General features: G+C 39.7%; 1 long non-coding RNA gene and 1 pseudogene across 1 annotated transcript; one reads left to right on the top strand and one right to left on the bottom strand.

Moving 5' to 3' along the window:
* Positions 1-396: 396 nt before the first annotated feature.
* Positions 397-990, bottom strand: LOC128194705 (uncharacterized). Its single transcript, XR_008246031.1, has 3 exons — positions 935-990; positions 509-599; positions 397-430 (listed from the first exon to the last, which is right to left on the bottom strand). It is a non-coding gene; the product is annotated as an uncharacterized LOC128194705 (long non-coding RNA).
* Positions 991-1,850: 860 nt separating this feature from the next.
* LOC108332622 (triphosphate tunnel metalloenzyme 3-like) lies at positions 1,851-2,255 on the top strand (annotated as a pseudogene).
* The last annotated feature ends 19,943 nt before the right edge of the window (positions 2,256-22,198 follow it).

Genomic DNA, 22,198 nt, shown 5'->3' on the forward strand with positions numbered 1-22,198 from the left:
CATTCTTATATAACGATGTATATTTTACTTTGATCTCATTCAAGGTGTGCAAATGGCAAGTACCTTTAATATCGAAGAATGCTTGTTGATTGTGCTTGTGTCTCCACCAAATAACACCTCCAAACTGGAAATATAAACTGAAATTATGCATGAGATACAAGTACAAAATAGAAGAGTTCATATGTGTATTACAGAAAAAGGAAAACAATTTATACACAGTATTAGTTTCATAACATTCAAGAATTAAACAATTCTGGTTTTGGCTATATAAATAATATAATTTAAGGTATTAAATTTTTCTTATATAAATTTTATATAATTTTATTGTTGTTAAAAATAAGAGTAACTAACCATGCTGAGTTTTTCTTATATAAATTTATTATTGTTAAAAATAAGTACTAACCATGCTTAGTTCTTATTCACATTTGCCCTGCACACGCATATGAATTTATGTCAGTCAGATTATAAGGCCTAACTTGTTTGCAACTGAATAACTATCTTAATGTACCTGACTGTTTGCAGCAGTATAAGGCGTAGAGACAGTTGTATCATCCTCATCTCTAAGCAGTTGGTCCAATGTTGGCCACAGTTCTTCTTTCCTGCAATAGTAGTCATATTTAGGGGAGGAGAAAGACTATAAAGTGTGTTAGGATTGTGGAGTCCTATAATTTAATACACCTATTACGTTTTAATATCTTCAAAAATAATTCATCAGTGAGATCTTCACGTGAGATCCAAATCCAAGAGTAATATTCATATAGAAAATAAGGCAAGGGGAGAGATTGCGCAATGCCCTTGCAATTATAGTGTTAACTTTTTAAGAATCTTGCTTAATCATTTTAGAAAAATCAAATCCTAAATAAATAAAAATTGATATACTAAAAATACTTATATCCTTATTTGATGTATTGAAACCAAGAAGAAGCATGCATACCTTCCTTGATACTAATCTAATTGTTTGCAGTGCATCCTTAGAAAATATAGCAGTCCATAATTCTGCAACAAGTAGTTGCATCCAATAAATAAAAATTTAGCAGAACGAATAATGAAAACACATGCCTTTTTTCAAAGTAAATATTTGTTCAAGCTTAATGATATAAAAGTAAGGGAAAATGTGACAAGAATCATCATGTTACGTTCATTGAGCTTACTTGGTTGCTAAGCCTTCAAGGTTTCCTCCATCACCAATGGTGATATAAACAGGGGCTGATTGATCTTTTATAGGAGTGCAAATGCCAAATGCAAAATGTTATTTGGCACCATTTGAAAAAGTACGGTTTCACCCTACAACAAAGTGTTCATCTATGTTAAAAACTTTATTCTTACCAACATTTGGACTGGGTAAATGCATTACACCAAATTTAAATTTTTTCGTTGAGAAAAACACAAAGAAATTTTTCAGATAAAGTGAAACCAGATAAAGTGAATTGGTTTGAGAAGCTTACAATTTCTGGAGCAAAATCAATTTCATGGTTCCCTGTAGTCCAAATCCATGGTTGATATGCAACACTTCTTTTTGTAAACCTTCCCCAAGTATCCCACCTCTCGTTATCATGATTCGGGTAGTTATCAGCATAAGAGAGGTCGCCAACAAACAGTACAGTTTCTCCTTTTCTTGGACTCAATTCATAGTGAGAAAGAGTCACATTTGAATCAAAACTCTGACCAAGATCCCCTACAAATAATGTCACACCAATTTACAAAAAAAATATTATCACTAACACAAGTATAATGCTTCAAAACCTACAAAACAACATTTGGGAAGTGATAGTGATCACAGATAACAAAAGTAGAATAACTGTAAAATTTATCGTAAAACCCTAGCCTCAGTCTCCCACCTTTCTTCCCCAATGGAGGTCAAAGTGAAGCTGCGCCTCGCAGACGCTAACGCCCACCGTCGTGTCACTAGCTTGCTCTTCCCCTTCCACGTCGTCACCCACCGAAAAAAACCTCTTCTTCGACGTCGCTGTGTCTGAGCTCTCTAAGCGCCGCGCTGTGCTGCGCTTGCACTTCTACGGTGACGACGAGCGTGCGTCGTTTCGTTGAAGGCTCGAGCGGTGCTGGTGGACAGCGTCAATCGCGTAGACAAGGATGAGAAGGATCTGGACCCACGGGTCAGGTACGAATGCGTTGCAGAGCCTGAGAAGTTGGGATCGGTGGAATCTAGGGTTTTGCGGAGAGTGAAGGAGGACTTTGGAACTGAAAAGGGGTTTACAGATTGGGAGGATTTGGGAGAAGATAAAAAAGAAAAGTAGAGTTTCAAACTAAACGAAGGGCAATGAAGAAGAACTGGGGTTTACAATAATTAGTCAGAAAAATTATTTTAAAAAAATAAATAAATGTTTAGGGACGGTTTTTACTTATAAACCGCCGGAACTATTTGGGGTTTCAAAAACCGCCGAAAAATAACCCCTCTTAAAATATACTTTTTTTGTAGTGACTAAGACCCACCACACAGCTGGCAACAAAAAATAGTAACACTTGGGGAACAAACTTCACTTAGGACAACCACTTATAAGTTCCTCCTTTGTAAGCACATGTCAACAACACCGTTGCACAATCATGTTTTCTCATGTTACTATATTATTTTGTCACATTATCACACAATTAACTTTGTTTCTGTAAAATTAACGGAATGAACTTGATTGATATATATTACACAAAACGTGGACAAAGTTTACACTTTTTTAAAAGTGGAGACCAAATTGACACAGTGTAATGAAAGTAGAGACCAACAAAACAATTAAACCTTAAAAGTGAGAGTAAATATATAATTTATAAATAATTTCATTAAAATTGTTTCGTGGCTTTTATAAATAAGTTATTTTAAATAAAAAAATCAAAATAATTGATTTGATTATTGGAAAAAAATTAATCATTTATTAAAATATGAAAGTACTGGTTTTTTTTTAAAATATGTTATATAACTAAAATATTTTGAAATGAGAATAGTAACACAATTTCTCAATTTTTTGAGAGAAGTTCACACGGAACAAAACTATGTATAACTAAATTTTATCACATGGCATATTTATGAACATGAAACGAATAAATTATAAGTACAGTTGAAACCAACCACTGGAAAATTAAAAATGAAGGTTAATAAATAAATAGTCCTTAATCTTAGAGACAATAATCCAAGGCTTTTGCTTTATGTATCTTTGATTTTGTTTTTCATACATCTATTTGTATTCTTTATTCTTCTTTTGCATTGTCAAATTTGAAAATCATTTAAATTAAACCATTCAAAATAGTAATTTGAAATTTAGTTAACTAATATGTTGTAAAATATTACATATAGCGTTTCAAGATTTACAATTCATTTTCAGAATGAACTACATTCTAATGCACGTCGAATATAATAATTTATATAATTAAAAATAATAGTTTTTAAATTACTGATCAGAAAATGCATAAACTATTTTTAAAACATTAATTGTGAAAACAATATAATTATCAATTTCAGATTTAAGAATTCATAATAGTTTTTTTTTTCTTGAAATATGAAAGTTTGTGTTTCAACTTTTGAATTATAACTTACGCAGATGCGGTAGGTGAGGGAGTAGCAATTTCGTGTTGTCAGGTTAACTTGCACTGCCGTTGCTTTCACGTGCTTTTCAGGTCCCACGTTGCTTTAACTAACCCTATCAAAATATCTTATATACGGTTGTCGGGAAAGTATAAAAGTGGTACAATTTTTTCGGGAAATTATGTAAATGGGTAATGTTTCGGTAGATTTTGTTGGGATTTCAATCATGTGTTCTACCTGTTCTTTCCGTATAGATTGTTTGGCTTTTACGGTTTAACCGTTTAGTTGATCTCTGTTTGGGCTGTTCGGTGGACTTCACTCTTAATCGTTTGGTAGATTTTTTAGAAGAGGGGGAGGTACCTACAAAAAAACACTCCAACGCTCAAATTATGAGCGGTTTGAAGAGCTTTTACTCTTAATTGAATTTTAGTAAATTGTTTTTACTGTTGATTATTTGAGAATAATGGAGTGTGAGTATAATGTGAATAAAATGTTAGTAGAACGTATTGGAATATGAATTGAGCATATGGCTTGTGGTCTTGGCTCTCTATTTATAAGTTGTCTGACATAAGCCCAATAAAATAAAAACAGAATAAAATATAAAAATACTTACCTAAAAATCTGGTTAGTTGTTTATAACCTGCTTATCAATATCTTTAATTAGATATTCTTGATTATTTTATCATCTGTTGGATCACTAACCTAATAATAGCTTTAAGCGTGTAGGCCCAATTACAGGTAGACTAATCGACTTTATTCAATAACCGCTCGGTTCATATTTCATACGATACATTATGCCCCCTAAGTCCGAGTTAAGCATTCGGCTTTAGCCGTGGTTAACTATAAGACTTATGAGTTTGAGGGAGGTTGTTTTCCCTGTAAGTGAGGAGCTTGCTTTCCATGTGCTTTACTTCGTTGCTTCTTCGGTGGTTTACTTGTATGGTCGAATACATGTGATTCGGTCATTGTCATCAGAATCTCTCGGTTGATGAGAGGGATTTACCTCTCGATCTTTGACATCGTCAACTCTTTAGCTGAAGAGAGAGATTTACCTCCACTAGTACAAAAAAGCGTAAAACGTCGAATATATTGGGCCTTTCACGTCGAATTCGAGAAGGACGTCATATCGGGAGATGTTAAATTAACATCGAATTTAAAAACTTCGACGTTAAATTTAACATTGAATTTTATCAATAAACGACATTAAAATTTTTTTTATTTTTTTAAATTAATTGTGATCTTTTTTACAACTCTACGATATCTGAAAAGCAGAAAAACAAAAAATTTCAGTTTTTGGGTATTTTGTAAAGCATGAACTATGAAGGTGTAATATAGTATCAACAACAAACAACAATGACAACCAACTAACAAGTCCAATCAAACAACAAACAAGTTCAATCAAACAACAACAAATAAGTTCACCCAAACAATAACAACAAACAAATTCAACAAAAAATAACAAGAAACAAGTTCAACAAATAAGTTCTTCAAAACGAAAACGAAAACTAACCTTGGTTCACCGGAATAAAGTGTTGCCACATGTGAGAGAGAAAGCAAAATGCACCTTTGAAGGACAACAACACAAAAATAATCGGTCAAAACAAACAAAAGTCATACCTAAAGTAGTAAATTAACATGCATTTGTATCAAAAAAAAGAAATATTACATGTGATGGTCGTCAAACTTCGTTCGAGAAAAGTTTGAGCAGAGAATAGGGTCTCGCGCGCTAAGATAAAGTGAATGAATTTTCAATCTCCCGCTCAAATTTTTATTGAATTCACCAATTTTGACGTCTAACGCTAAGGCATTCAACGTTTTATATCATTTTACGTCAAATTACAATTCTAAACAACGTTTAATAATTGAATTTATTTACAAAAATGTCACCGGTCATTTCTAACGTTGGCTATTGAGTGGTTCGACATTGAACGCGTGACATTATACGTTGTTTTTGCACTAGTGCTCTCAACCGAGAGGATTTTACCACTCGGTATTTGACTTGAGAATTTTGGCGAGAGAATTTTACCGCTCATAATTTGACTTGAGAGTGAGTGTTCACTAAGAACGTTCCCCACCGCTCGATTTAGGATGAGAGTGAAGCCGTATAGAACCTCACCGCTCAGTTTAGGACGAGAGTGAGCGTTCACTGAGAACGTTCCCCACTGCTTGGTTTAGGACGACAGTGAGGTCGTATAGAACCTCACCGCTCGGTTTAGGATGAGAGTGAGGTCGTATAGAACCTCACCGCTCAATTTAGGATGAGAGTGAGCCTTCACTGAGAACGTTCCCCATCGCTCGGTTTAGGACGAGAGTGAGGCCGTATAGAACCTCACTGCTGATGACGGTTGATTTTACGTTCCTTCATAGCTTTTACCTTGTTTTATCCTAAAGTTTAGTATATTTTCTAGTTTTCTTGTGTTTTATTTAGTATATGCTTGTTTTTACCTCTAATCTCTTTATTTGAGTGTGTAAAATAAATGAATAGGAAGCAATTCTAGTGGAGGAAAACAAGCAAGAACTCAAGAGAACATGTTTTGGAACAATAAAAGATCAATTTGACGCAAATACCCATGTTGAAAGTCTTTGGACCAAGCAGATCTGCAGAAAAAGTGAAAAAGATGAAGTGTAGAAAAATCCGGTACGGCCCCCCTGGTTCAGGGGGGCTGAGCGCCACCTGCATAGAAGCTGATTTTTGGTGTGCTTGAGCCGGGCGCCCCAGGAAATGGGCTGGGTGCCAGTCTTCGTGCAAGTCTCGCGCCAGGCGCCCAAGAAGGGGGCTGAGAGCGGACGGTCCTGATATGTCAAAATAGGTTATTTAAACATGGGTCTCACGATTTTTTGAGCATTCTTCTCCTCCTACACTTCATTCTTCACCTAGAGAGATTGGGGGAGGCCGTTGGAGGGTGTTTGGGGTGTTGGGAAGCTCTCTCACTCCTCCTTGGGTCTTCAATCTTCATCAATGGTGATTTTGACCCTTTTGGGTTGAGGAAGAAGATGTGTCACAAATTGGAGATGTAGATGTGAAGTGGAGGCGCAAATGGAGCATGAAGCAGCTGCCAAAAACCTTGGGAAAGGTTGTGATCCTCTCTTTGGTTCCAATTTCTTTCTTATCTCTTCAATTTTGTAGAACCCTAAGTTCTCCACCATGGAGGGCTTTTCCTATATGTTGAGATTAGTTGTAAACATGGAAATTCATATGTATTTTGTGATGTTAATGTTATATGCTTTTCCAATTCATGTTAGTATTCAATTTCTATTCTTAATGCTTGCTTTGGATTGATTACCCATGCATGAATGTTGGTTCTTGATGTATTGAGAAATATGAATTGAACCTAGAACTGAAATTGAACACCTATTGGATGGAATTGAGATGTTTGTGAATGCATGAGAATGAAATGAATGAATTCTAGTCTTAACAAATTATAAATACTCTATGTTAAATTCCTTGCACACCAACTGTTTGATAAAAATACCAAAAAGAGTTTCTTGTGTTTTTTGTACACTTTAATGTCTAATTGAGTTATGGAAGGAAGAGTTGTCATGTGTTGCATAAGTCCCTTGGGAGCGAACGATATTTATCACTTGCTACGGTGCGACCGGTGCACTTGCCGTTGGTTTGCAGCTAACAAGTTTTTGGCGCCGTTGCCGAGGACTTGTGTTCCAACACAAGACAATTTGGGCATTTATGGCTTTTTTAGATTTTGCTATTTGTTTTGTCTTTGAATGTTGCTTTGTCTGTAGTTGGCTTTAACTTTTAAGACTTTCCATTAGTGTAGTTTGAACTTACTGCCTGTCTCGGGGTACGCCTTTGAGCTTGATGCAGTTACTGAAAGTTCTTAGGGATGAGATTTCATTGGCGGAACTAACTAAATCAAACTAGATGTGCAAATCACCAAGGATGGGGTTGTGTGTTTGGATTCACTGTTTTGGAACTTAAGGCAAGTTTGATGGACTTCTTACACCAAGGGATTGGGTGAGGGTTTGTCATACTTAGGTAGGCACAACAAGAGGGATCTGAGCGTTCTAACTTTAGAAAACAGGGAAAGTGGAATTCTTTGCCAATTGTATATATGTTTTGTCTGTGTTTCTTATATTCAATTTTCCTACAGATGTTTTTACTTTCCACTGGTTTGGTTTGTGCTTAAAGCTTGTTTCGGGGTACGCCTTAGAGCATGATCTAGTTGTTGGAAGGTCCTAGGGATGGGATTTCAGCAACCAAACTAGCTAAATCAACCAAGATATTACTAGTCATTCGAGTGACAGACGATGTGATTTTGTATTTGGACCCCACTATTCTGGTTCTTAATGCAAGTTTTGATACATTCTTAGGCCAAGGGATTGGGTGAGGTGTGTCAAGCTTAGATAGGCGCAACAAGAGGGATATAAGTGTTTTTACCTTAGAGAACACAAGGAAAGTAGTATTCATCACCTTAGGAGAGTACTAAGAGATCTTGCAACAAGAGGGATTTGAGTGAGGTTATTTAGGGAATCCATTTCAATCATTCTACATATTGGAATTGTTGTTTGGTTGGTGTGCTCATGTTCTGCAATTTTTGTTTCTTCTTTTCTTTATTTCTTCGTTTGTGTTTTTTTTTATTTTTCTATTTTACTTTTTTATATGTTATTTTTATTTTCATCTTTATGTTTTCAATCTTAAATCTTGGTTTTTATAAAAATTGGACTAGCGGGTTTGTTCGAGTTTCTTGGTGTTCTTGCAAGTAATAGGTATGAATGTTGATGAAGAAGAATATACAAGGAGTTAAGGAATTTGAGCAGCAAGTTTGTTCGCCCAAAAAAAGTTTGCTTTTTCTTTCCCTTTCTATTTTTTTTCATGCTTGCTGAAAATAAGCGTGACTTGGTTGGTTTGACAAATATATGCATTGGTTATGTGACTTTGAGTGAGTTTTTCATGAATTTGAGGAGAACTATTTGTGTTTGCTCATAAATTGGTTTTGGAATACCTTGGGAATGTGTTGTGATTAGTGAAAACTTATGCTTGTGGTTTTTCTCATGTGGGAATATCGAGAATATTGTTATTGCTTTTATTGTGGTTAATGATTATGGCATGGTATATGACAACCATCAGAAACCAAAGAACTAAACCGGGTGAGATTTTGTGCCTCAGAATTTTTTTATCTATGAGTGCTACCTCTTTTGGTTTACAATTAACTTTGTTTGAGTTTCATTGCTAGTTGTTATTCATTTGCATGCTTACATTGAAACAAGTTTGTCTTTCTTTCCTTCCTTGCATCTATACCCAAAATAACCAAGTGTGTTTTAAAGATTAGAACCCTTGTGCAATCCTTTGAGCATTAAAAGAAACTTACCTTTACTTTTGAAACCTTAAGCCTTATTGAATATGATTGACCATCTCACCTTGATGGGAGAGTAAGGTTTCCATGGTCAGTAGTAGGATTCAAGTGTGGGGGGAATTTATTATTAAAAAGGGAGCAAGAGTAACAATTGTGAATTGGTGTTGGTTGATGTGATGCATTCTTGTATATATGTCATCTATAAGAGAAAAGAAAAATATTTGAATAAGGTGACTGCAAGTTGGTGTTTGATTGTTCTAGTTTTCAGATAAAAGAGAGTATAATGATAGAATTGTAATAATGTTGTGATTGCTCTTTTTGCGCGTTCATACTACCTAAAAACACGAATTTCCTTTCTTGCCTTGTCCCAACATCAAATAAAGCCCTTGTTGTGTTTGTATGCTTTGATAATTCTTGGTTGTTGAAATGAAAAGCAAAGTCAAATTGTGTCCTATTAGAGGTAGATGAGAGAATGACACACCGTTATACTCTAGTGTGCTTGAGTGAAAACACTTTCTCTAGTGAGGATTGGTTCCTTTGGTTGATCAATGAAAACATCTTTGCCATGGTTGTTAATCTCTCATATTGACCAATGAAAACATCTTTGCCATGGTTGTTAATCTCTCATAAAGCATGTACATTTATTCTTGTAATATTTGCATTGTGAGCACCAAAGCTAAGGATTTACAGTGTTACACATATTCTCTTTGATTGATGATGAAAGAAGAACATTCATGAATGTTATTCGATTTAATTGTGTGAACTTGCTTTCGAGTTATTTGACCATTGTTGAGTGGATGTTTTTCTTGGCCAAGTTACCTTTTGCTTGACGACAAGCAAGGTTTTAAGTGTGGAGGAGTGATAACGGTTGATTTTACGTGTTTTTGTGTATATATTTTGTGAATAAATCAACTTCTTCATAGCTTTTACCTTGTTTTATCCTCAATTTTAGTGTGTTTTCTAGTTTTCTTGCGTTTTATGTAGTATATGCTTGTTTTTACCTCTAATCTCTTGATTTGAGTGTGTGAAATAAATGAATAGGAACCAATTCTTGTGGAGGAAAACAAGCAACAACTCAAGAGAACATGTTTTGGGACAATAAAAGATCAATTTGAAGCAAATACTCATGTTGGACGCCTTTGGACAAAGCAGATCTGTAGAAAAAGTGAAAAAGATGCAGTGCAGAAAAATTAGGTCGGGCCCTCCTGGTTCAGGGGGGCTCAGCGCCACCTGCATAGCAGTTGATTTTTGGTGGCTGGAGCTGGGCGCCAGTCTTCGTGCAAGTCTTGCGCCAGGCACCCCAGGAAGGGGGTTGAGCGCGGGCGGTGCTAATATGTTAAAATGGGTTATTTAAACATGGGTCTCGCGATATTTTGAGCATTCTTCTCCTCCTACACTTCATTCTTCACCTAGAGAGATTGGAAGAGGCCCTTGGAGTGAGTTTGGGGAGTTGGGAAGCTTTCCCACTCCTCCTTGGGTCTTCAAGCTTCATCAATGGGGATTTTGCCCCTTTTGGTTGAGAAAGAAGATGGGTCACAAATTGGTGATGGAGATGTGAAGGGGAGGCGCAAATGGAGCATGGAGCAGCTGCCAAAAACCTTGGGAAAGGATGTGCATCCTCTCTTTGGTTCCAATTTCTTCCCTATCTCTTCAATTTTGTAGAACCCTAAGTTGTCAACCATGGAGGGCTTTTCCTATTTTTTAAGATTAGTTGTAAAACACGAAAATTCTTATGTATGTCGTGATGTTAATGCTATATGTTTTTCAAATTCATGTTAGTATTCAATTTTTATGCTTAATGTTTGCTTTGGATTAATCACCCATGCATGAATTTTGGTTCTTGATGTATTGAGAAATATGAATTGAACCTAGAACTGAAATTGAACACCTATTGGATGGAATGGATATGTTTGTGAATGCATGAGAATGAAATGGATGAATTCTAGTCTTAACAAATTGTAAATACTCTATGTTAAATTCTTTTCACACCAACTATTTGATAAAAACACCAAAAAGAGTTTCTTGTGTTTTGTGTACACTTTGATGTCTAATTGAGTTATGGAAGGAAGAGTTGTCATGTGTTGCATAAGTCCCTTAGGAGAGAACGATATATATCACTTGCTACGTTGCGACTGGTGCACATGTCGTTGGTTTTGCTGCTAACAACCGCTCGGTTTAGGATGAGAGTGAAGCCGTATAGAACCTCAACACTTGGTTTGGGGCGAGAGTGAGGCCGTATAGAACCTCACCGCTCGGTTTAGGACCAGGGATTCTCAGAAAGTGTTCCCTGGGTTTTGTTAACACCGGTGATGTCTTACTTCTGAGAGAGATTTACCTCTTCGGTCTTCTCTTTAGTGAGAGGGATTTACCTCTCGGCCGAGAGTGATTTGTCTCTCGATATTTCCTTCAACGAGAGGGATTCAGGAGAGGTCGTTCGTCCCAGGCAGAGAACGCTCGTCCAGCCAGGCAGAAGTGGACGCTCGTCCAGGACGCTCGTCCAGGAAGGAGGACGCTCAGCAGTGCAAGAACGCTCGTCCCAGGAGAGCGGACGCTCGCCCAGAAGGCAGAAGAGTGGACGCTCGTCCAGAGTGGAAGCACGAGCGGACGCTCGTCCAGGAGCTGGAGGACGTTCGTCCCACATTGAGGACGCTCGTCCAGTCAGGTGGCCGCTCGTCCAAGAGAGCGGACGTTCGTCCAGGAGGACGCTCGTCCAGGAGGACGCTCGTCCAAAGGGGGACGTTCGCCCAGGAAGAGGACGCTCGTCCTAGGACGCTCGTCCAAGCCAGATTGAGGACGCTCGTCCAGCCAGACACGAGGGACGCTCGTCCATGCAGAAGAGGACGTTCGTCCATGCAGAAGGAGGACGTTCGTCCAGGAGAGGTCGTTCGTCCCAGGCAGAGAACGCTCGTCCAGCCAGACAGAAGTGGACGCTCGTCCAGCCAGGCAGAGGACGCTCGTCCAGGAAGGAGGACGCTCGGCCAGATTGTAGGATGTTCGTCCAAATGCGAGAGGCTCGCGCTCGGGCGCGAAAACAGAGGGGCGCCCGGGCGCGACTTTTCGCTAGACTTGAATTTTTCCAGAGAGTTTCACGCCCGGGCGTGAGAAATGGGGCGCTCGGGCGCGACTTTTCGCCAGTTTTGAATATTTCCAGAGAGTCTCGCGCCCGGGCGCGACTGACAGAGGGCGCCCGGGCGCGACTGACAGAGGGCGCCCGGGCGCGACTGACAGAGGGCGCCCGGGCGTGACTTTTGCTGATGTGTCTATTTAACCCTAAAACGCGAAGGGGCAATGGTCTTTGGTCATTTGGAGGCGCGATTTCACTCAGAGGAGAGCTTGGAGGACTGCTAGGGTTCGTGGGAACACTCCCTTCTTCCTCTTGGATTCTTCATCTTCTTCCATGGTCATTTTGTAAGCTTTAGGGTTCTCCATGGAAATGGAGAACCAAACCCATCTTTGTTGGGATTAGTTGTAGCCTTTGAATTATTGTGTAATTGTTGAATGATTTGATTATATATATATGCCTTTTCTATCAATTGCTAGTATTCTTGTTTCCAATCTTAAAGGTTGCATGTAATGGGAACGTTCATGACTTGATTTTGGGGTTTTATGGATTATGGGAACGTAAGATGAAACCCGGAACTGAAATAGGAGTCCTTGTGGGTCATTGATTCTAGGAATGGAAGATGATTCACATGTTGTCTTAGATCCCAGCTCTTTAATGCGGGTTTTGCTTGTTAGATTGCCAAGGAATTGGGGTTTGATAAGGAAAACCTAGGCTCTTTCACCTAAGGAATTAGGGCTAGAGTGTTTTAGTGGATTGACTTTAGTAAATTGATAGAGAGGAGACGAAATTTGTTATACACAAGAGTGCATTGGTGAAAACTAGCCTTAACAATGTCATTTCATACCATTTCTAGTCTTTTCCATTTCCAAGTGCCTTCAATACCAAAGTCCAACCTTGTAATTATGTATGAATTTACATTTCTGCACTTGTTCTGTAAATTGATGTTATGTTCTTAAGTCTATATGAGTTGTTAATCGCACAATTCTCTAGTATTACGAGTCTCTTGGGAAAACGATACCCGGTCTTACCGGTTTATTACTTGAACGATTCGGTGCACTTGTCGAAATCGAGCCCAACAAGTATTTTTTGAGCTAACAAGTTTTTAGCGCCGTTGCCAAGGATTTGGGGATTGAACCCGAGTCCTAGCAACGGCTAACAAGTTAAATTGGGCCTCATCAAGTTTTTGGCGCCGTTGCCGGGGACTCATGTCAATACTAGACTTTTGTGAGGTTTCTAACTTATGTAGACTTGATTTTGTATATAGAACTAACTCTTTTGTTGTAAATAGATTTTCACTTTTACTTGGGCTAATTTGTGGCTTTAGCCTAGTTGTGTCTAAGTGTATGCAGGGGATGTTCATACAAGGAGGACTGCAGCCTCAAAGACATCATGAAGACCCTGAGATTGACGGAATTATAGGACACAAGGAGACAACTATGTTGAGCATCACAAGCTGCCCAAAATTCTCCCTTCATTGAAGATGCTCCAAGTGCTAAGTGAAAGATGAAGAAAGGGAGAAGGAAAAGAGAAAGACTAGTCACCACCACCCTTGGATGAGAGACAAAGAACTCAAGCCTAGCAAGCAAAATTTGATCAAGAGGATTGAGTGTTTGAAGATGTCAAGGTAGTGGAAGGGCTAAAAAGAAGAATTCAAGCTTTGAGAGTTGATTTGGTGGCTAGAATGTGGTTCAAGAAGAGTTGGTGGAAGGAGCACACTAACAACAAAAGTTTGCACTTCATTGAGTAATCCGTCAAGCTAATGACGTTAAACAAGCGCTTTTGGGAGGCAACCCAGTTTTATTACCTATTTTTCTAGTGTTTGTGTGATTTTTGTGTTATTTGCTTTAGTAGCTTTTGTTTTGCATGTTTGTGTAGTTTTGAATTGTTGTGATTTTTGAGTTGTGATGTTGTTTTTGTGGTTTGTATAAGTGTATTAGGTTAGTTTTAGCTTGTTTGGTGTGTGAGTGCATTGAATGAAGGTCTAGAACCAAAAATCACATGGTGAGTGGCCAATTTCGCAGAAATCTGCATTATGCAGAAAATTGATATGGCGCCCAAGCGCCCCCTGCTGAGGGGCGCCCGGGCGCGAGCTGCACGAAGGCCATCCTACACCAACTTGACCGAGTGGCGCCCAAGCGCCCTCTGCTGAGGGGCGCCCGAGCGCGCGATGCACCAGTGGCGCCCAAGCGCCCCCTGCTGAGGGGCGCCCGAGCGCGAGCTGCACCAGGGCCGCCCAGCACAAAAAAAAAAAAAATTCTGGTTCTGCACTTTTGTTTTTCTTGATTTATGATGAGTTTCCCATTCTTTTGCACTCTTTCACACACTCCTTTTGATGTGTTGTTATTCCTTTTTGTGTTGTTGTACCTTTGGGAAGCTTAATTCTAAGACTTCCCTCTTTGTTCTTGTACTTTTGTCTTTGTTTGTTTTGGCTTTCATTGTTTTGTTTCTTTGTTTTCCTTTGCACATTTCTTTTAGTGTGTTGCTGGATTCTTCTCTTCAGTTGTTGACTATGAGATACTAATTTTGCTTTGAGCTTTCTTGTTACAGGATAACATTTTCCTTAGGAGTTTACAGGTTTGAAACCCACCATCGGCCAACCTTTGAGGCATGCGTGAGTTGAGCACCATATGAAATGAAGATTTTGCTGCTCGTGTAGCATGGCCTGGGGGCCAGGCCCCTACTGATGGGGGAGGTGGAGCAGTTGCGAAGTACTCTACTGTTGGAGGAAGATGTCGCAGATGAAAGTGAAGCTAGTGTCCTACACTGCTGGAGCTGCAAAGAGTCCATTTTAATCGGTTTTTCAGTTTTAATTTCCAGTTCTTATTTGCTTTCAGTTTTTGAATTTGGATTTCTTTTTGACTTGCCTTGTGGATAGTTCTTGTGCAATTGGTCTGGTGATTTGAGTGAATCATTAGTTATGCTTGAATTGAATACAAATCTCTTGTGCTTGCTCTTTATCTATGAGAATTGTTTTGAAAATCTGATTGAGATTATGTGGTTGAGCTTGTTGAACTGAGATTGTGGTTGCTTGTATCTGTTGAGATAGATGCTTAGTTTTAATTGTGATCAATATTCTTGGCATGATGTTTATCAAATTTTGGAACCCTGTGTAAACCTGTGAGATGTTGTGCCTCAGAGTTTATTGATGAATGTTATTACTTTGGAATCACAGTTGATTTTGCCTGAGTTTCTCTATTTGAACTAGTTACTTGCATGTTACAAATGATCAAGGCCATCTTGTTCTTCCACCTCTTCTACATTTTGAGCCTAAAAGCCAATGTATCACCTTTGAACCTTAAAGAAAACTTTCTCATTCCCGAAACCTTAAGCCTATTGAAAAATCATTAACCTCCTTACCTTGAGTAGAGATGAACATATATGTTAGAGTGAGGAGAATGGTCTAAGTTTGGGGGAGTTCTTGTCAAAAGGAGAGCATTGAGAAAAACAATAAGTTGAGTAAAAAGAAAGAAAAAGAAAGGAGAAGAAGAAAGACAAAAACATGAATTCAATGAAAAAGAGTTGGGAAATAGGTCGAGAAGTGGGTTATTCAATTTTGGAGAAAAAGAGATACTAAGCTATATCATGAATCAAATTGTTTGTTCTCTTATCTCAAGGTGCTTTGTTGTCCAGAAAAACCAATTTTTCTTCTTAGCCCAGCCACAATACAAGCCAATCAAAGTCCTTGTGATGTAACTTGCTTGTAAATGTGTTTGAAATTGTTGAAACGAAAGGCAAAGTTGATTTGTGTAACATTGTGATATTTGAGAGTTAGACACATATCCTTATACACCATTGTGCTTGAGTGAAACACTTTCTTTGGTGAGGATTGGTTCCATGCACTCATTGAAAACAACTTGCCATGTTTGTTGATCTATCATTTGCATCTATCATGTGATTTTGAAATGTTAGCACCATGATTGAAGTTTAGCTTTCTAAGACTATATGGTCTCTTGAATGTACTTTCTAAGTTGAGCAAGCATGATTGATTTTGTTTATTTGATTGAAACTATGCTTGAGTTGCTAGACCATTGTGATTGAATTGTTTGCTAGGAGAAGTACTTTTGCTTGAGGACAAGCAAAGTTGTAAGTTTGGGGGTATTTGATAATGCTAAATTTTACCATATTTTAAGCATCATTTTAGTAGCAAAATCAACTCCTTTCTAACTTATAACTTGCTTAATCCTCTTGCTTTGTCTTGTTTTCTATATATTCGTGTTTTTGGCTACTTTGATGTACTTTCATCAATAATCCCTTATTTTGTAGCTAAAAATGAGCTTGGAAGACTCTCCAACAAACGATAGAACTGGACCAAGAAATTAGCACGAAGAAATGCCATCAGCAGTGCAAGAACGCTCGTCCCAGGAGAGCGGACGCTCGCCCAGAAGGCAGAAGAGTGGACGCTCGTCCAGAGTGGAAGCACGAGAGGACGCTCGTCCAAGAGCTGGAGGACGTTCGTCCCCCATTGAGGACGCTCGTCCAGTCAGGTGGCCGCTCGTCCAAGAGAGCGGACGTTCGTCCAGGATTACGCTCGTCCAGGAGGACGCTCGTCCAAAGGGGGACGTTCGCCCAGGAAGAGGACGCTCGTCCTAGGACGCTCGTCCAAGCCAGATTGAGGACGCTCGTCCAGCCAGACACGAGGGACGCTCGTCCATGCAGAAGAGGACGTTCGTCCATGCAGAAGGAGGACGTTCGTCCAGGAGAGGTCGTTCGTCCCAGGCAGAGAACGCTCGTCCATCCAGGCAGAAGTGGACGCTCGTCCAGCCAGGCAGAGGACGCTCGTCCAGGACGCTCGTCCAGGAAGGAGGACGCTCGGCCAGATTGTAGGACGTTCGTCCAAATGCGAGAGGCTCGCGCTCGGGCGCGAAAATAGAGGGGCGCCCGGGCGCGACTTTTCGCTAGACTTGAATTTTTCCAGAGAGTTTCACGCCCGGGCGTGAGAAATGGGGCGCTCGGGCGCGACTTTTCGCCAGTTTTGAATATTTCCAGAGAGTCTCGCGCCCGGGCGCGACTGACAGAGGGCGCCCGGGCGTGACTTTTGCTGATGTGTCTATTTAACCCTAAAACGCGAAGGGGAAATGGTCTTTGGTCATTTGGAGGCGCGATTTCACGGCTTGAGCTCATGGAGGGCGTGAGGAGCTTGTGGGAACATCTCCTCCTCTTCCTTTGGGTCTCCTTCTTCTTCCATCTTCCATGTTTGTAAGCTTTAGGGTTCTCCATGGAAATGGAGAACCAAACCCATCTTTGTTGGGATTAGTTGTAGCCTTTGAATTATTGTGTAATTGTTGAATGATTTGATTATATATATGCCTTTTCTATCAATTGCTAGTATTCTTGTTTCCAATCTTAAAGCTTGCATGTAATGGGAACGTTCATGACTTGATTTTGGGGTTTTATGGATTATGGGAACGTAAGATGAAACCCGGAACTGAAATAGGAGTCCTTGTGGGTCATTGATTCTAGGAATGGAAGATGATTCACATGTTGTCTTAGATCCCAGCTCTTTAATGCGGGTTTTGCTTGTTAGATTGCCAAGGAATTGGGGTTTGATAAGGAAAACCTAGGCTCTTTCACCTAAGGAATTAGGGCTAGAGTGTTTTAGTGGATTGACTTTAGTAAATTGATAGAGAGGAGACGAAATTTGTTATACACAAGAGTGCATTGGTGAAAACTAGCCTTAACAATGTCATTTCATACCATTTCTAGTCTTTTCCATTTCCAAGTGCCTTCAATACCAAAGTCCAACCTTGTAATTATGTATGAATTTACATTTCTGCACTTGTTCTGTAAATTGATGTTATGTTCTTGAGTCTATATGAGTTGTTAATCGCACAATTCTCTAGTATTACGAGTCTCTTGGGAAAACGATACCCGGTCTTACCGGTTTATTACTTGAACGATTCGGTGCACTTGCCGAAATCGAGCCCAACAAGTATTTTTTGAGCTAACAAGTTTTTAGCGTCGTTGCCAAGGATTTGGGGATTGAACCCGAGTCCTAGCAACGGCTAACAAGTTAAATTGGGCCTCATCAGTCAACCATGGAGGGCTTTTCCTATTTTTTAAGATTAGTTGTAAAACACGAAAATTCTTATGTATGTCGTGATGTTAATGCTATATGTTTTTCAAATTCATGTTAGTATTCAATTTTTATGCTTAATGTTTGCTTTGGATTAATCACCCATGCATGAATTTTGGTTCTTGATGTATTGAGAAATATGAATTGAACCTAGAACTGAAATTGAACACCTATTGGATGGAATTGATATGTTTGTGAATGCATGAGAATGAAATGGATGAATTCTAGTCTTAACAAATTGTAAATACTCTATGTTAAATTCTTTTCACACCAACTGTTTGATAAAAACACCAAAAAGAGTTTCTTGTGTTTTGTGTACACTTTGATGTCTAATTGAGTTATGGAAGGAAGAGTTGTCATGTGTTGCATAAGTCCCTTAGGAGAGAACGATATATATCACTTGCTACGTTGCGACTGGTGCACATGTCGTTGGTTTTGCTGCTAACAACCGCTCGGTTTAGGATGAGAGTGAAGCCGTATAGAACCTCAACACTTGGTTTGGGGCGAGAGTGAGGCCGTATAGAACCTCACCGCTCGGTTTAGGACCAGGGATTCTCAGAAAGTGTTCCCTGGGTTTTGTTAACACCGGTGATGTCTTACTTCTGAGAGGGATTTACCTCTTCGGTCTTCTCTTTAGTGAGAGGGATTTACCTCTCGGCCGAGAGTGATTTGTCTCTCGATCTTTCCTTCAACGAGAGGGATTTACCACTCGGTCGAGAGGGATTTACCTCTTGGTCGAGAGGGATTTACCTCTCGATCTTTCCTTCAACGAGAGGGATTTACCTCTCGGTTCTTACACTCCTCTTGGCCGAGTGGTCTGCATGGTCATGTCACCTGCACTTGTGAAGCTGAACGGCTGAATACCAATGAGGTGGAATGACCGAGTTGGTCCACGGTTGAACACTTGATGCCAAATTTGGCTAAGCGGTAAGTGCATTATTGAACCCTTAATAAATCTTGAATAATATTATAATATTGAATTAAGATATTTAAATTAAATCATATAGATTAAATAATAAAATGAATTTATATCAAAATAATTATCTGTAAAGCCGTAGAAGCTTGTTGATGTAAGAATCGGTATTTTAGGAAGGGTAGGGACATGGATACATCATTGGAAGGCAATTATTGGAATGCATGATTGGAGGGGAATTATTGGGGGAAGGGAGAAAAGGAGAGGGGGCATTTTACGGGGGGGGGGGGGGGGGGGGGGGGGGGGGGGGGGGGGGGGGTTTTGGCAAAAGAAGGCTCTCATTTTTGGCATGGAGGAGAGCATCCAGAGGAAAGGAACCCTTCCTTCCTTCCATTTTCAACCGTCCAAAGAGCACCCAAGGTACGTTATACCAATTTTAGAAGAGCTGAGAGGAGGATCTGGGGTTGGGCTTCTTGTGAGAGTGGAGTTGTTGCAGAAGGATCTGGTAGAAGAAGTGGAGAACTATTGAAGTTGCAAGGAGATCTTGATCTGCACGTCTGGAGGAAGATGGATCACAAATTTTACAAAGGAAGTCTTCAAGAGGTAAGGGGAGCTAGATTTTTCGTTTTGATTGTTGAATTATGCTGTGTTTGATGCAAATATGGGAATTTTGGGGATGAAAATGAGTTTCTGGAAAACTGTTTGCGATTCTGCAGAATTCTGCAGAAACGCGGGTTCGTCCAATTTGATGAGATTGGACGCTCGTCCAAAAGGCTCGACCAAATTTCTGAACGTTCGGTATTTTCTGAACGTTCGTCCAAAATAACCAAATTCTGAACGTTCGGTATTTTGTTCTGAGCGTTCGTCCTTCCATAGGAGTGTAGCGTTCGTCCTTCAGTTCGAGTGTAGCGTTCGTCCTTCAGTTCGAGTGTAGCGTTCGTCCTTCAGTTCGAGTGTAGCGTTCGTCCTTCAGTTCGAGTGTAGCGTTCGTCCTTCAGTTCGAGTGTAGCGTTCGTCCTTCAGTTCGAGTGTAGCGTTCGTCCTTCAGTTCGAGTGTAGCGTTCGTCCTTCAGTTCGAGTGTAGCGTTCGTCCTTCAGTTCGAGTGTAGCGTTCGTCCTTCAGTTCGAGTGTAGCGTTCGTCCTTCAGTTCGAGTGTAGCGTTCGTCCTTAAGTTTGAGTGTAGCGTTCGTCCTTCAGTTCGAGTGTAGCGTTCGTCCTTCAGTTCGAGTGTAGCGTTCGTCCTTCAGTTCGAGTGTAGCGTTCGTCCTTAAGTTTGAGTGTAGCGTTCGTCCTTCAGTTTGAGTGTAGCGTTCATCCTGCAATTTGAGTTGAGCGTTCGTCATTAAGTATTTGAGCGTTCGTCCAAATAGTTAAGCGTTCATCCAAACAGTGTGATATTTAGCGTTCGTCCAAACACTGTTATATTGAGCGTTCGTCCAAATAGTGATATAGTGAGCGTTCGTCCAAACAGTGATATAGTGAGCGTTCGTCCAAACAGTGAAATAGTTAAGCGTTCGTCCAAACAGTGTGATATTAAGCGTTCGTCCAAACACTGTTATATTGAGCGTTCGTCCAAATAGTGATATAGTGAGCGTTCGTCCAAATAGTGATATAGTGAGCGTTCGTCCCAATAGTGATATAGTGAGCGTTCGTCCAAACAGTAATATAGTAAGCGTTCGTCCAAACAGTGAAATAGTTAAGCGTTCGTCCAAACAGTGTGATATTGAGCGTTCGTCCAAACACTGTTATATTGAGCGTTCGTCCAAATAGTGATATAGTGAGCGTTCGTCCCAATAGTGATATAGTGAGCGTTCGTCCAAACAGTAATATAGTAAGCGTTCGTCCAAACAGTGATATAGTGAGCGTTCGTTCAAATAGTGTTCGTTCAAATAGTGCTCGTTCAAATAGCGTTCGTCCAAATAGTGTTCGTTCAAATAGTGTTCGTCCAAATAGTGTTCGTCCAAATAGTGTTCGTCCAAATAGTGTTCGTCCAAATAGTGTTCGTCCAAATAGTGTTCGGTAAATAGGGTTTGGTTCCATGGTTATCTTTGCTCTTATTTTTAATTGTGCATTTGATCACGAAATGATTATTACGGGGAGAGTTACATAGAGGTGTAATGTGTGTTGAGGAATATGAGTATGGTATGAATCTCATGGAGAGATTCTATAATATTATGTTATTAGTGTGTATGTTGATGTTGAGGGTCCCGTAGTTGGAGGTTATCCTGATACTCTAATAATCATCCAGTCTCATGTAGAGAAGGATGAATTATGTGGTGAGAGGAGCAGGAGGTCCTGGTCTATGTTCCGGTTTGGACATAGTGAGGGGACTAACCTTGTGAATGGTATGAAGTATTTTGGAAGTGTAATTATCAGGAAAAGTAGAAGTCATCACAAGTGCATAACCTCCCGCGACCGCTCATCAATGCATCATCCGGATGAGTGTCTAGTAGGGAATTGTGGTATGATAGTATATGAGAATGTCTGACCTAAATGTTATATGATATTTTTATCGAAGCAATTATGCATGTTTTATAATTGTTGTGTTGTATGTTAGCTCACCCTTACTTGTTTGTTTGTGCCGGGAAAATTATATTTTGCGATGATCGTATAATGTATTTGTTATACGGGAGCAGAGGAAGGATTGTCGCATGATCTGGTGTAGATGAAGGAAGATTTGGAAGAGCAGATTAGAGGGATTCAATGTTGTCTTTGCAGTCAACTATGAGTTTAAAACTTATGTATAGATTTAAGTTTGAGGTTACATGGTGTTAATGTAATTGTATTATTATTATATTTTAAATTTTAAATTTTGAATTTTAAAGGGTGAAATTTTTGGGATGTTACATTAAATACCACATGTGACACCCGGGCACGGAGACGAGGGCGGGGAGTGACGCCGGTGCAAGAAGCATGGTGCAGGGGGCACAGACAAGGAGCGGCTCCTGGCAGCTTCGGGTGGAAGGGGTACATGGACGAATCGAACATACACCGGAATGAGAAGGATCTGGAGACTGTATAGGTATGGGACTATACAGTTGAAGGATAGCTTAAAGGAATTGATTTGACTACTCATATCACCAAAATGCATTTGCTTTTCGGTAGCCTGACTCATAAGAACTCCATAGTTAAGCGTGCTTAGCTTGGAGTAATTCTGGGATGGGTGACCTTCTGGGAAGTTTTCCCAGAAAGTGTGCGAGTGAGGACAAAGCACACTGGAAAGCCTGGTGGTGATCTGTGGGGGCAGTCGATGGTCCCTATGAGTTGCCGGGGCGTTACAGATGGTATCAGAGTCTAGCCTCTCCC

This window comes from Vigna angularis, chromosome 11, assembly GCF_016808095.1.
Source record: "Vigna angularis cultivar LongXiaoDou No.4 chromosome 11, ASM1680809v1, whole genome shotgun sequence".
In the NCBI taxonomy this organism is placed as follows: domain Eukaryota; kingdom Viridiplantae; phylum Streptophyta; class Magnoliopsida; order Fabales; family Fabaceae; genus Vigna; species Vigna angularis.